We start from the raw sequence: 14,483 nt of genomic DNA, 5'->3' as shown, positions 1-14,483 counted from the left end.
CCAGAAAAGATTAATTCCTCTAATAAGCCAGAATTTGGAAGAGGAAAACATGATATGATGTAAGTGTAAAAAAAAAAAAGGAAACAAAAAACAAAACAAAACAAGGACAAAGGAAACAAATTATATTAGCTGTACACAGTGACTTCCTTCCGAAGAGTACAGTTTGCGATGGGGGGTGAAGTGCAGATGGCTTTGCACAGGAAGAGCCCGACAGACCCCACCCCAGCCAGGCAATGAAGGTCAACATCAAGTGATCAGGCTTGCTGATAGTATGTACCCTCCAGACGTGATGACAATGGCCCTTTACCTCCATCACGGTCTTTGTCCCCCAAACCCATAACTCCAATCTAATCAAGAGAAAACACCAGAAAAATCCCAGTGAGGACACTGTACCAAACACCTGATTCCTCAAAACTGCCAAGGTCATCAACACCAAGGAAAGTCAGAAAAGCTGTCACATCCAAGAGAAACCTGAGAAATAACAATGAAATGTAATGTTGTATCCTGGGTGGGATCTTAGCAAAGAAGTAAAAGATATTGAGAGGAATCGAATGGATGTTTTAGAGCTGAAAAATACAATAACCAAAATTAAAAACTCACTAAACAGTCTCAATAACAGGATTGAGGGACACAAGAATCAGTAAATGAAGATTGATTGATAGAAAGTACCCAAACTGAACAATAGAGAAAATGGACTGAAGAAAACAAACAAAAAACCACAGACTCTTTGGGACCTGTGGGACAATAAGAAAAGATCTACCATTCATGTCATTGGAGTCCCAGAAGAAGAGAGAGGTGGGCAGAAAAAATATTAAAAGAAATAATGGTTGTTATTTCCCCAAATTTGGCAAAAGAGAGAAACCTACAAATTCAAGAAATGAAAAGAGGACACAATCAAACTTTTGAAAACTCAAGACAAAAAATCTTGAAAGCAGCTATGATGTTTCTTGAAAGAAACAGTCTGTTACCTAACGGTATGACTCAAATGACAGCAGATTCCCCCCAAAAGCCTCGGAAGCCAGAAAGAAGTAACACAACATTTTCAAGTCCAAACAAAAAAGACCTGTCAACCCAGGATTCAATATCCAGCAAAAATATCCTTTAGGAATGAAGAGAAAAGACACTTACACTTGCAGGTGAAGGAGAACTAAGAAACCTACCCTAAAAGAATGAATAGAAGAAGTTCTTCAAACTGAAAGGACATGATAGAAGAAGAAATGTGGAACATCAGGAATTAAGAAAGAACAATGATAATGGTAAAGTGATGAGCAAACATAATAGATTATCTTTCTCTTGACTTTTTGAAATTCTGCTTAATAGACAAGGCAACAAGCATAATAACATCATCACCTGATATGGTTCTCATTGTATGCGAAAGAAATATGTAAGGCAATTATAAACAGGGGTGGGGGGTAAAGAGACCTAAATGGAGATAATATGGTTAAGTGTTTTCACACCAGTAGGCTGTTGTAGTAAGTTATGTATGTATAACACCCAGGGAAACCACTGCAAAAACTACCATAGAAAGAGACTGTTGCTTCAGTCCCAGCCTGTTGATAGTAATGTTCTTGGTTAGGAATGCCAGAGCCCCGTAGACATCCCCTTTCCACCACCACCAGAGCCGGTGTTGTGGCTGGACCAGCCCTGTTGTTCTTACTGTGATTTGGGGATGTACTTCAGCAAAACCATTAGGGAACTCTGAAGAACAAGGTTTATTACAAGTCCTGGAGGGAACCTGGCACAGCCAAGGGCCACACATAAGGTCATGGGTTGAGAGGGAGGGAGAGAGAGGACCTGGGGCTCTGCCTTCATTAGGGTCTGAGGGTGGGGTACCTAGGGTTTCACAGGTAGGCTCTTTATTGGCAAATTTATGGCATAAGAGCAGGAATTGGGGCACAGGAAAGGAGAAATGAGATCACTCAAGTGGCCGGTTATCTATGTTACTCAGCACTTTCTAAAAGGGAAACTTCATGGGTGAGGGTGGCCTCGTCCCTTCCTGGTTGTTTTGCTGGTAACTGTGCAATCCACCTGGCAGTATGTTAATTTGAGCTGGATGTCTTTGCAATGGGTGCCCCGGCAATCGAAAGTTTAATGTCAAGAACTTACACTACAGAAATACACTCCAAATCAGTATAAATAAATCAGAAAGGAATTCTAAGAAATGTTCAGGAAACCCAGAGAAAAGCATGAAAAGGGAAACAGAGGAGTGAAAACCAGAAAAGAATTAATAAAATGGCAAACTTAAACCCTAACATACCAAAATTACATTAAATGTAAATGGTATGGATGCACTAGTTAAAAACAAAGAGTGATGGGCACCTGGGTGGCTCAGTCAGTTAAGGGTCTGACTCTTGGCTTCTGCTTAGGTTATGATCTCGTGGTTAATGGGTTTGAGCCCCACATCGGGCTCTGAGCTGAGGGCTGGGAGCCTGCTTGGGATTCTGTTTCTCCTCTCTGCCCTTCACCTGCATGTGATCTCTCTCTCTCTCTCTCATTCTCTCTCTCTCTGTCTCTCAAAATAAATAAATAAACTTAAAAAAAATTAAAATAAAAACCGAGTGGAGCCAAGGCCAATGAGAGGCCTCCTTGGGAAGGCTGCTGGAGCTACCAGGAGAGAGGCACGTTCTGTACTCTGGAATTGCTAAACCAGGAGAATCAAAGGGTCGAGCTCCAGGGCATCTGGGTGGCTCAGTCAGTTAAGCGTCTGACTTCTGCTTAGGTCAAGATCTCACCGTCTGGGAGTTTGAGCCCCGCATCAGGCTCTGTGCTGACAGCTCGGAGCCTGGAGCCTGTTTCAGATTCTGTGTCTCCATCTCTCTCTGTCTCTCCCCCACTCATGCTCTGTGTCTCTCTCTCCCTCAAAAATAAATAAACATATAAAATTTTTTTTAAAGGGGTGGAGCTCCAGGTGGCCTTTTGGTCACTTAAAAACAACACAATCCAACTATGTACTGTAGATAAGAAACTCACTTCAAATATAAAGATATATGTAGATTGAAAGTAAAAGGATAAAGATACACTATGCAAACATCAGTCAGTAGAAAGCAGTAGTGGCTATGTTAATAACAGATGAAGTAAACTTCAGAGCAATGAAAATTGCGAAGGATAGAGAAGGACATCACATACAGGTAAAAGGATCTATTCACCAAGAAGGCATAGCGGTCCTAAATGAGTGTGGACCAAACAACAGAATTCCAATATACGTGAAGCAAAGTTGATAGAACTGAAAAGAGAAATAGGCCAATCCGGAATTATAGTTGAGGATTTTTAACACCACTGTCTCAACAGTAGACAGAATTGCTAGTGAGAAAACCGGCAAGGATATAGAACAACACTGTCATTCAGAAGGACCTAATTGATATTTATAGAACCACTCCACCCAAGAACAGCAGAATACTCATCCTTTTCAAGTGCACCTGGGGCATTCACCAAGATAGACTATGTCCTGGGTCATAAAACAAATTTCAGCAAATTCAAAAGAATTGAAATCATACAGAGTGTGACCTTTGATCGCAATAGAATCAAACTAGAAATCAGTAACAGAAAGATAGCAGGAAATTCTCCAACACATGGACACACACAATAATCCACGTGTCAAAGAGGAACTCTCAAAGGAATAAATCACATTGCACTGAAAATGGAACGTATCAAGATTTATGGGACATGGCCAAGGCAGTCGGAGAGGGACTTCTCTTCCAGAGAAGAGACCAGTGGTGAGGGTGATGTCCCACACCCAACATTCAACCCCAGTCTGCCAGTAGAAGTGGCTAGACACATAACCAGAGATACAGCAGGTCAGGACATACAACAAGATGGCACCAAGTCAATGGCCTCATGACGATACACACTGAGGAGGCCCAGCAGGACCATGATAACAGTGCTGGTAGGGGAGCAGCAAAAAGCCTGTGTCAGGTCTCGCCTGTCCCTCTTCCGGTACATCGTAGAGGAATCAGTCCCCTTTCTTCCAGACCCAACGCCTGCAGCAAAGCAATCTTCCCCCAGTTCTGTTGTCCAGAAACCCTAACATAGAATATACTCATCCTCTCTAGAGCCACCCCACCCCTTAGGTCTGCCCCTCATCTTCGAAAGAAGAGAAGATCTGCAAACCTTCTACTAAGTAGATGACCTACTTAGTTCTACCCCTTGAGAAATTCCCAATTAATTCTTATCACCTCACCATGCCCAGAGGTCAGGAACTGGGCACCCATGACCAGCATAGCACAGAGCAGACCAGGGTATGGATGGGAGAGGAGGGCATCCGCGTGGATGATTTTCCAGCCATTGTCACCCTGGTCAAAACCATCACCAGAACCTCCAGAGGTTACCTCCTCATCTAAGTTGTACCCAGTGAGGTCATTCCAAAGCACACGTGAGAATGACAGCCACAAGTGCCACCTGTGAGAACATGGGCACCCTGGAGTCGATGACGGACAGGCAGTAGATTTCCAGTGCTTGGGGGAAGAAGTCACCACCATCAGCACCACGACCCTGCCACCCCCAACCTTCCACTGAAGTCTCAGACCAGCACACTCTGTAAGTGCGGATGAGGCCATCACCCAGCCAGGGTGTGGGACCTGAAACCCAACCCTGAGACATTGGCAAAATAATTCCATCTCCATGGATTCAATGTGAAAATCCAAAGGGATCTAGAGTCCTATCTTAGGGCCATGTGGCAGGAAGCCGCTGTCCTCCTTGTAGCCCACAAAGCCACCGATTGACAAGTCGTCCACCACAAATTCAAAGCATTGCAGCCTTGGTGGCCTGGCGTAACTGTGTCACGTACAAAGAGCCAGCTAGGAGTCAGACAAGGCCTCCCTGGGCATAGGATGAGAGCAGAGTTTCTCAACCTTGGCACTACTGACATTTGGACCAGATCATTCTTTGTTCTGGACGGGGCTGTGTTGACATTGGTGGGATATTTAGCAGCGTCCCTGGCCTCTTCCCACTAGATGCCAGTGGCACTCCTCCAGTTGTGACCATCAAAAAAAGTCTCTAGGGACACCTGGGTGGCTCAGTCGGTTAAGCATCCAACTTTGGCTCAGGTCATGATCTCTCCATTCATGAGTTCAAGCCCCGCGTCGGATTCTGTACTGATGGCTCAGAGCCCAGAGCCTGTTTCAGATTCTGTGTCTCCCTCTCTCTCTGCCTCTCCCCTGCTCACACTCTGTTTTTTTCTCTCTCTCTCTCAAAAATAAATCAACATTAAAAAAAAATCTTTTAAGAGATAGGATTCAATCAAGAAAAAGCATGACAAGGGAAGGTTAGGCAGAGAGTAAAAAGCCAGTTAAGAAAGAGCCGAGAGGTAGGGATGGAAGGCAACAGAATTACGTGGGTGTGATGGTTGGGACCTTATTGCCAAAAGAGAAGCTTGGAGCCAGGAGCCCTGGGCTCTAATATCAGCTTTGCAATTTTCTGTCCACGTGGTCCTGAAACAGGCACTTCTGAGCAGCTATGTTTCTTTGTCAACGCCAATAATAACGCCTGCCCTGCCTGCCACACAGGGTCGTAGTTAGAAATCACGTCAAATAATTTCCATGAAGATGCTCTGAAAACAAAACCAAAAAGAATAAAATATTGGCCATTCTCACAGACTCCAAAGAATAATAATAGGAGTAATAGGATAATAAGGGAACATGTAAACAACTCTACCTGTATAAATTCAACAACTTGGATGAAATGGACCAATTCCTTGAAAGCTACAAACTACCAAAATTGCTCAGTTATGAAATAGATGATTTTAGAAGTCTTATAACAATTTAAAAAACTGAATTCTTGGGGTGCCTGCATGGCTCAGTTGGCTAAGTGTCCAACTCCTGATTTCAGCTCAGATCATGATTTCACTGTTGTGGGATCGAGCCCCGAATCAGGTTCCATGCTGACAGCATGGATCCTGCTTGGGATTCTCTCTCTCCCTGGCTCTCTGCCCCTCTCCCACTTACATGTGTGCATGTACTCTCTCTCTCTCTCTCTCTCTCTCTCTCTCTCTCTCTCTCTCTCTGTCTCAAAATAAATAACATTTAAAAAATGGGGTGCCTGGGTGTTCCAGTAGGTTAAGGGTCTGACTTCTGCTCAGGTCATGATCTCAGCTTCATGAGTTCGAGCCCCACATCGGGCTGTGTGCTGACAGCTCAGAGCCTGGAGCCTGCTTTGGATTCTGTCTCCCTCTCTCTCTGTCCCTCTCCCACTCCCACTCGGTCTCTCTCTCTCTCTCTCTCTGTCTGTCTGTCTGTCTCTCAAAAAATAAACATTAAAAAATTCTTTTTTAACTTAAAAAGCAAACAAACTCAATTCTTAGTTTTAAGAAAAACAACCCCCTGTCTCAGTGGTCTCACAGCTAGTCCATGATGCACTGGCAGAACCCACGGGACCCCACATAAAGTTATACTTCAGGTTAAGATTTATTACAGCAAAGGATACAATGCAGGAACAGCAGGAAAAAGATATTTATAAGCAAAGCCTAGAGAGGTCAAATGCGTGCTTTCTTATCTCTCTGTGGGGACAGTAGCACAGGCACACCTTCTCCATGTGCAAACAGCAGGAACATATGTGAGATGTCCTGGCCCAGGGAATACAACCCGAGTCTTGGGGTCCAAAGTTCTTTTTAATAAACTTTTTTTTAACGTTAATTTATTTTTGAGACAGAGACAGAGACAGAGGACAAGCGGGGGAGGGGCAGAGAGAGAGGGAGACACAGAATCCAAAACAGGCTCCAGGCTCCGAGCTCCGAGCTGTCAGCACAGAACCCGACATGGGGCTCGAACTCACGATCTGTGAGATCATGACTTGGGCCAAAGTCAGACACTTAACCGACTGAGCCACCCAGGCGCCCCAATCCTTACATTTATTTTAAACATGCTGACAGCCTTTCTCTTCACCCTCTGCTTTGGGCATATGGAATAACATCTCACCGGCAGCTGTGCGAATGTTCCAGGAGTTTTCTTCTGAGTCTGCCCAAGGGTCATCACCATGGTTACACAGATAAGTGAGAAATGAGTGACACAGAGCTGCTGTGTTCACTTTTACCTCACATTCTCAAAATTGAGAAAATTGAGTTTTGAGGAACCTTGGTCTAGACAAAAAGTTCTTAGACCTGACACCGAAAGCAGGATCCACCAAAGAAAATAATTGATAGCTTTAAATTGTATCAAAATTAAAATTTTTGCTCCACAAAAGACCCTCTTAAGATGTTGAAAAGACTAGTTGCAGACTGGGACAAAACATTTGTAAAGCGCATATCTGGCCAAGGACTTGTATCTAGAAAATACTAAGAATTCAGCAATAAACAAGCAAACAAAGCGCCCCAGATAATCCCGTTCAAAAATGGGCAAAATACATGAACAGGTGTTGCACCAGAGGTTATAAAATGTTCAACATCCTTAGCCATTAGGGAAATGCAAACAATACGCTTAACCATTTATGGCCCAGCTAACACAAAAAATGCTGGTAATACCAAGTACTGGCAAGAATGCAGAGAAATCAGATCTCGTCTGTGTTTCCAAAGGGATATTCGCTCTTGCCAGATGCCTGGGGCACCATCAAAACCCACACCGCTTGCAGCCAAATTCCTACCTGCGCACCACCCCTGAAGTGTGAATTCAGTGTTCTCTTCCTCAGGAAGCCTGGGCTTGGTTTACTGCCTTCCAGGAACCTTTCCCCTGTGCCAAAAGAACGTGGGTTTAAGTCTGGTGTCACCTTACCCTGAGCATGCGTGTTGGGTCCCTTGGACTTAACGCTTTTCTGATCTTCTCAAGCTCAAGGCCTGTGAGCAGACCCATGGCTCCATTTTGCGGCAGCTCCCTGTGGAGTCGGCCAGTGCCTTCAGGGCAAAAGCAGTTCTGAGAGTTTATTCATACGCCAAAAACAAAGGCAGCTTCAACTAAACAGCTTCCGCACAACCGAGGAAACCATCAACCAGATGAAAAGGCAATGTATGGAGGGAGAGAGATTGGAAATCATATTTCTGGTAAGGGGTTAACCTCCAAAATATGTAGGGAACTCCTAAAAGTCAACAGCAAAGAAACAACCCAGCGAAAAGTGGCAAAACGATCATTTGCAGCCACGTGGATGGAACTGGCAGGCATTATGTGAAATGAGCCAGTCAGAGACAATTACCATATGACTTCACTCATGTATGTGGAATTTAAGAGACAAAACAGATGAAGGGAAGCAAAGGGAAAGGAAACCAAAAGAATATAAAAACAGGGAGGGGACAAAACGTAAGAGACTCATAAATTTGGAGAACAAACCGAGGGTTGCTGGATGGGGTGTGGGAGGAGGGATGGGCTAAATGGGGAAGGGGCACTAAGGAAGATGCTCGTTGGGAGGAGCACTGGGTGGTATACACAGGGGATGAACCACTTGGAAGCTACTCCTGAAATCATTGTTGCACTATTTCCTAACTTACTTGGATGTAAATTAAAAAATTAATTAATTAGTTAATTGATTAGTTAATTAAATTTTTAAAAGGCAAAGGGACCCAAATGGCCCTTTTTCCAACAGGACAGACATTGAAAAGGCACTCGGGGCACCTCAGTCGGTTAAGCGTCCGACTTCGGCTCAGGTCATGACCTCACGGTTCTCAAGTTCAAGCACCGCATCGGGCTCTGTGCTGACGGCTCAGAGCCTGGAGCCTGCTTCGGATTCTGTGTCTCCCGCTCTCTGCCCCTCCCCCGCTCACACTCTGTCTCTCAAAAATAAGCGTTAAAAATTAAAAAAAATTTTAAAACGGCGCTCAACATTACTAATCATTTAAAAAAATTTTTTTTTCAACGTTTATTTATTTTTGGGACAGAGAGAGACAGAGCATGAACAGGGGAGGGGCAGAGAGAGAGGGAGACACAGAATCGGAAACAGGCTCCAGGCTCCAAGCCATCAGCCCAGAGCCCGACGCGGGGCTCGAACTCACGGACCGCGAGATCGTGACCTGGCTGAAGTCGGATGCTTAACCGACTGCGCCACCCAGGCGCCCCTCAACATTACTAATCATTAGGGAAATGCAAACCCCAACCATGTGAGACATCGCCTCACACCTGTTTGGATGGTTATTATCAAACAAGACAAGAGATAACAAGCATCAGTGAGGGTGGGGGGAAAGGAACCCTCGGCTCGCCTCCTTCTCCCCCTGCAGTCCAAAGGGGCCACTGCTTTCTTGCCCCTCTTGGCGCTGATGCCTCTCAGATGCTCACGTCCGCACAGGGCAGGCTCCCGACTCTGAAGCCCGTCTGCCCCCAACTGTCCCTAAGTCAACCCTTCCCAGGACCGATGCAAGTCTCTTCGTTCCCTGCCGCCATCCTCCCTGGTGCGGCCAGAGTGATGTTGCTAAGATGTCAATCTGATCGTGCTCTTCTCCTGCCCACAGCTTTCAGTGGCTCCCCACGGCCTACGGGGTGAAGTCCTAGCTTCTTTAACTTACCACACAAGCCCTGCATCATCCGGACCCTGCTGCCTCTTTAGCCTCATCCCTGCCATTCCCCTATTTATGTAACGAGTCCTTGGTTTCATTTCTTTAGAAACCCTTTATGATTTCTTGAGCACCTATGTTTTTTCCCAGGCAATATGCATTATTTCATTTGATCCTCAAAATAATATGAGCTGGTTATTATTTCCCATTTTATAGATGATAAAACTGAGGCTAAGAGATGTCGAGAAACTTGCTCGAGGTCATTTAGTTCTTAAGTACGGGATCTGGATCCAGGAGCACAGCTCCCAGGTCCCATTCTTTTTTTTTTTTTTTTTAAGTTTTATTTATTTATTTTGAGAGAGAGAGAGAGAGAGCACACTCATGAGCCAGGGACGGGCAGAGAGAGAGGGAGAGAGGATCCCAAGCAGGCTCTTCACTATCAGTGCAGGGCCTGATGCGGGGCTCGAACTCACAAACTGTGAGATCATGACCTGAGCCGAAATCGTTCAGAGCCTGGAGGCTGCCTTGCTGCCTTGGATTCTGTGTTTCTCTCTCTCTCTCTCTCTCTCTCTCTGCCCCTTCCCTGCTTGTACTTGTGCTCTCTCGCTCACTCACTCTCTCTCAAAAATAAGTAAATAAACTTAAAAAAAAAAAAAAAAGACTAGGACGCTTAACCGACTGAGCCATCCAGGCTCCCCCAAGGCCCCATTCTTAGCCTTTGCAGTAACCTGTGCTTTGCTCCTTCTCCAGGCCTGGCCAGCTATGTTCAGCTTTCAAAGCTCAGCTCTGCGATCACCGCTTCAAAACTTTTCCTTAACTTCAGTCTCGTGTTCAAGACCCCTCCCCTCTGTGCCCCCGTCACGGGCATCACTGAATGGGAACACTCTGCCCATCATATTGTCATAATTGCTTTTCTGAACCATTTTCTCTCACCCGGCGGGTTTTCGTCGAAATGGGTCTGGGCTTTTCTTTACTGCTCTAGTTTCTGCACCTAACATAGTGCGGAAACTGCACTATGGGAGACAGTCTCCCCACGGGGGTTGGCAGGGCTGGTACGGCCAGCTGGGGAGGCTTCTCTGGATGTGGAAAGCTGAGGGGAAGTGAGGTGACCCCCGGCTGGGCGGAGCAGGGAGGAAAGTGTGTCAGGGGCTCACAGGTCTCCAGTCCTGCTCCTCCCTGAGCCCGAGAACTACCATCGCACACGCTTCTGAAGCCCAGGTCTGTGCCCCTCTCTCAGGCCCCTCCAGCCTCACCAAGAGAGGGAGGCCCCACAAATCCCTGCAGCAGAACCTGAGTTGGGTTTGGGGATGGTAAGGGGCCAGCAGAGCGCTGCTCGGAGCCTCAGCGATCACAGGAGACAGACAGAGACCTTTCTTTGCCTTAGTGCCTCTTGGAGTTCAGCGCCAGTATCTGAAAAACTGTCGGCATTCCACACTCAGAGTGAATGGCAGAAGCAGAGAGGCCAGGAACACACATGGCTGGCGTGGGAATCAGACCCAGAAAACTCTGGAATGGAGGAACCGAACCAAGGGAGAAGTGTCTTGTGCCTCACCAATACCTTGCAAAGAAGGTTTCCGTAGAATTATATAAAGAAGTTCGCCTTCTCGTGCAAAATGAGGTTTGCATGTTGTCTGCCGTAACAAAATACCACAGGCTGGGTAGCTTAAAAACCAGAAATTTATTTTTTCACAGTTCTGGAGGCTGGAAGTCCAAGGTCAAGTCAACACGGTTGGCTCCTGGACATCTTCTCCCTGTGTCCTCACCGGCGCTTTCCTCTGTGAATCTGTGTCCCAATTTCTTCTTATAAGGGCACCTGTCATACTGGATTATGGGCTACCTTAATGACCTCATTTTAACTCAGTTATCTCTTTAAAGACCCTATCTCCAAACACAGCCATTATGACAAACTGGAGATTAGGATTTCAACACACAAAGTGGGACAGGAGCAGCATTCAGCCCCATGACACATGTAAGTTTCAGACACTATAGCACTGAACAAAAACCCTCTGGGTACATAAAACATTTATCTAAGTTACAAATTTCTTCAGGCTTTTTCTACCACTTTCATCCCCTCTCGGCTGTTAAACCAATAAAAGTCCGAACGTTTTAAAAATAGCTGAACGATTTTGACATTCAGGAAGGTTCAGTGCCTGCTCTGGCTCTTAGATTTGCCCAGCTTGATACGACCTCGTGTTTCAGAGGAAGCAGCCTCTATTCAGTGCTGGGTCACAGCTGGCCTTCTGGAACATCCTTCCTCGCATCTGAACGCGTCCGAGTGGTGGGAGGGGATGTTTTTTAGACTGGAACATTTTAAGGAACCCAAGTCACGCAAATGTTCTTCCTCTTGAATGACTGAGCTACCTGCCTTTTTACCAGAAACAGATGATTTTGCCCCAGAATTCCTTTCCTTAAAAAGTTGCCCTCCCCCCTCCCCCATGTATATCAGAAGAGAGAGTAGTTAGTGCGTTGAAAAACTGCTGCAGACTGAGAGCCAGGAGCCACAGGGATTTTGAGAAAATCACTTCACCTCCTTAATCCTGGTTTTTTTTTTCCACATGAAACATGGGGGAGTGACTTAGACACCCTCTCATCCTTCCTGCTATAAAATTCTAAAAGTTCGACATGAAACAAACATGCAACTTTCATCACACTGCTGTCCCCCTAATTTATGCTTAAAACAACAGTTTATTCCATTAAACCTAGACCTGACGCATAATTAGCCCCTTGTTATCCATCTCAGATATTCCATAGCAGCGCAAATATGGAGCCGCGCGGGGGGGGGGGGGGGGGTGGTGAGCAGTCTGGAGGGCTCAGCCGTGAACGTGGCTATAGTGATATTAACCGGCCGCCACAGTTCTGCTACCTGAACCCCTATCTCATTCAAACAGGTTCTTCTGATTGGCCCTCATGTTCCCTCCATGTCTCAGGGCGTCCCACCCCATGACTTAGAAAGGTCCTTGCTTTCCTGTATTTATAATTTCAAGGATCTAATGAAAGCCGTGAACCCCTTCTTCCCCCAAACGTAAATGTATATGTGTGTATATTTTACAGTGTTATGGGGGTCAAGAACTTTTTCAAGCCCAACCATAGACACTGTCACCCTACCACCTCCACCCCCAGGTCTAGGACCCTGACGTCTGCTAGACTGGCAGGGAGTGAAGTGGATGGTGTGTTCAGGGACTAACTGTGTTCTACTCTTAGGAAAATAGAGCTCAATTAAAAACCTATTTTAACCAGTAGAAGCATGGCTATTTTCTGTCAAGCAATTTATGGGATTTTGAAAATTTTTTCGTTTTTAAACAATAATACTTGTGTTTTTAAAGATGCCTTGTACTTTCGGGGCACCTGGATGGCTCAGTTGGTTGAGTGCCTGATGCGACTTCAGCTCAGGTCATGATCTCACGATTTGTGAGTTCGAGACCCGCATCGGGCTCTGTGCTGACAGCTCAGAGCCTGGAGCCTGCTCCGGATTCTGTATCTCCTGCCCCCTCTGCCCCTCTCCTGCTCACACTCTGTGTGTGTGTGTGTCTCTCTCTCAAAAATAAATAAACATTAAAAAAAAAAAAAAGCCCTAGGAACATCTTTTGTTCTAATGTTAAGTATTATTGACCCTGGTTCCTGAGGCAGAGCTCCTAAATCCCTGGGAACATTCTGGGTGTTGGGAGTATCTTTTGTTCTAATGAGACAATGCCTGGTGGGTTCCTGGTTGGGGGCTGGTCACCAGAAAGACCAAGCCATGAGTAGAAGCTTAGAATTCTCAGTCCCACCCCCCACTCTCCAGATGGGAGAAAACCACGGGGGGGGGGGGGTAGTTTTTACCTTCTGGTAACTTCTGGCAATAGTAGGCTAGGTGATTTAGCCCATCTCTCCTGCTGAGGAGACCAAAAGTCAGTTAGAATATAAAAAACATCCACTTGAAGGCATCAGAGAGCTAACAAAAGAGTGAAGAATTACCAACCCAAATCCAGGAAAGGACAAAGACTCTGTAATGTGAGCCTCGCCTGGAGGGCTGCCTGTCCCCTGGGGACGTCCCCCAATTCCAGAGCTGCTGTTGGCCGGGAAGTCAATCAGCATTTTTTTTTCTTTGTTTAACATTATATCGAAGTGAATCCTACACCCTGAAATGTGCACAAACCATAACTTTACAGCTCAATGAATTTTTGCAATTGAAGTATAATTAACATACAAGGTTACATTAGTTTCAGGTGTACAATATAGGGATTCAACAATTCTATACATTATTCAGTGATCACGGTAAGAGTGGTCGCCATCTGTCACCAAACAATGTTATTACCATCTTAATTTTTTATTTTTTTAATGTTTGTTTATTTTTGAGACAGAGACAGAGTGTGAGCAGGGGAGGGACAGAGAGAGAGAGGGAGACACAGAATCCGAAACAGGCTCCAGGCTCTGAGCTGTCAGCACAGAGCCCGACGCGGGGCTCGAACTTACAAACTGCAAGATCATGATCTGAACCTGAAGTCGGACGCCTAACCGACTGAGCCACCCAGACGCCCCAAATACCACTTCTTCTCTATCCATTCATCTATCGATGGACACTTGGGCTGCTTCCATATCTTGGCTATTGTAAATACCGCTGCAATAAATATAGGGATACAGCTGTCTTTGCAAACTAGCGTTTTCATTGTCTTTGGGTAAATACTCAGTAGTGGAGTTATTGGATCATATGGTGTTTCTATGTTTCATTTTTTTAGGAACCCCCATACTGTTTTCCACAGTGGCTGCGCCAATTTACATTGCCACCAACAGTGCACGAAGGTTCCTTTTTCCCACATCGTCACCAACACTTGGGATTCTTGTATTTTCTATTTGCAGCCATTCTGACAGGCGTAAAGTGTTATTTCATGGTTTTGACTTGCTTTTCCCTGACAATTAGTCATGTTGAGCATCTTTTCGTGTGTCTATTGACCATCTGCACGTCGTCTTTAGAGAAATGTCTATTCAGGTCCTCTGCCCATTTTCATCGGATTACTTTATTGATGTTGAGTTGTATGAGTTCTTTGCACATTTGGGATATTAACCCCTTATTGGACACATCATTTGCAAATATCTTTTCCCACTC

General features: G+C 45.4%; 1 pseudogene; it reads right to left on the bottom strand.

The window, feature by feature from the left end:
* Positions 1 to 2,846: 2,846 nt before the first annotated feature.
* LOC122472062 lies at positions 2,847 to 9,468 on the bottom strand (annotated as a pseudogene).
* Between the last annotated feature and the right edge of the window lie 5,015 nt (positions 9,469 to 14,483).

Source organism: Prionailurus bengalensis, chromosome E3 (assembly GCF_016509475.1).
Source record: "Prionailurus bengalensis isolate Pbe53 chromosome E3, Fcat_Pben_1.1_paternal_pri, whole genome shotgun sequence".
NCBI lineage: Eukaryota > Metazoa > Chordata > Mammalia > Carnivora > Felidae > Prionailurus > Prionailurus bengalensis.
Note: the sequence above shows the minus strand (reverse complement) of the source record. Positions and strands in the feature narration are given on the sequence as shown.